This window comes from Octodon degus, unplaced genomic scaffold (genome assembly GCF_000260255.1).
Source record: "Octodon degus isolate 3935 unplaced genomic scaffold, OctDeg1.0 scaffold00120, whole genome shotgun sequence".
Taxonomy (NCBI): Eukaryota; Metazoa; Chordata; class Mammalia; order Rodentia; family Octodontidae; genus Octodon; species Octodon degus.
The window spans coordinates 8,729,556-8,730,662 of NW_004524696.1; the positions used below are offsets into that span (position 1 = coordinate 8,729,556).

Consider the following 1,107-nt stretch of genomic DNA (forward strand, 5'->3'; position numbering starts at 1 on the left):
GATGATATCTCAATGTAGTTTTAATTTGCATTTCACGAATGGCTAGCGATGTGGAGCATTTTTTCATGTATTTATTCGCTTGTTTAATTTCTTCCTATTTATTACCTATTTTTGGTTGGCTCAGCCCACCCTGGGGGCAGTGGGCTGAGCATGTGGTGCCGGGGATCGAACTGTGGTCCCTGAGCACTTGCCTAAGCAGGCACTTTAGACCACTGAGCTATCTCGCTGGCACAAATATGACTGTTCTTTGGGGCAATAATCTAACATTTGCTGCAACTTCTTTATCACTTCTGTCCTTGATAGTGAAGTCCACATCATCTCCAGGCTGCAAGGTTTCCAGGTCACTTTTAAACTCACTGTAGTGGAAGAATATCTCTTTTACCACATCACCTCTTTCAATAAAACCAAATGCCTCCTTCATGGCACAAACTACTCCCTGGCAGTGGACTTGTTTCTTTATCAACAGCATAATGTTATGAGCACTTACAGCACCAGTATGTTTATTGTTATCAATTACAAAGTTTATTTTATCTCCAGTTTCCAACTGAATATTCCCTTCAACATCTTCAGGAGTGCAAGTCAGGTAAAACAATTCTTATCCATTCATTCATTCTTCAGGGTGGATTTCTTGTTTTATCTTCACTAGTTTAATAGCAATTGGTTTGCCTGTCCACCAGTCACATGATACTTCAAATTCAACATCATCTCCTAATTTTAAGTCCTGGAGGTTGCCACCATACTGTGAACAGTGGAAGAAAAGTCTAGCTTGATGTTCTGAACACTGAATAAATCCATAAGAGGTTAACAGTTTTTGAACAACCCCTATTTCAAAAAGTGCTGCTGAAGCACCATTGGGGTACCCATTACGTCTACTGTTGTGGAGAAGATTTGGGTCAAAGATCATCTTGCATTGATAATCAAATATTGCACTTTCAGTAGCATTAGCTGGTTCTTCTGTTTCAGCACAAGTTTCAGAGGGTGAAAGTTGTTAGTATTAAAAAAAAATTTAAAAAGTGAGAGAAAATGATTTACCAAGCTAATAAAGAATACATTTGCTAGAGATAGCTAAGTAGAATAAGAGCTTGCCAGGCAAGTGCAAGGGCCTGA

The 1,107-nt window shown here is 39.1% G+C and overlaps 1 pseudogene; it reads right to left on the reverse strand.

Moving 5' to 3' along the window:
• LOC101583700 overlaps positions 1 to 904 on the reverse strand; it is a 16,632-nt pseudogene extending 15,728 nt beyond the window's left edge.
• Between the last annotated feature and the right edge of the window lie 203 nt (positions 905 to 1,107).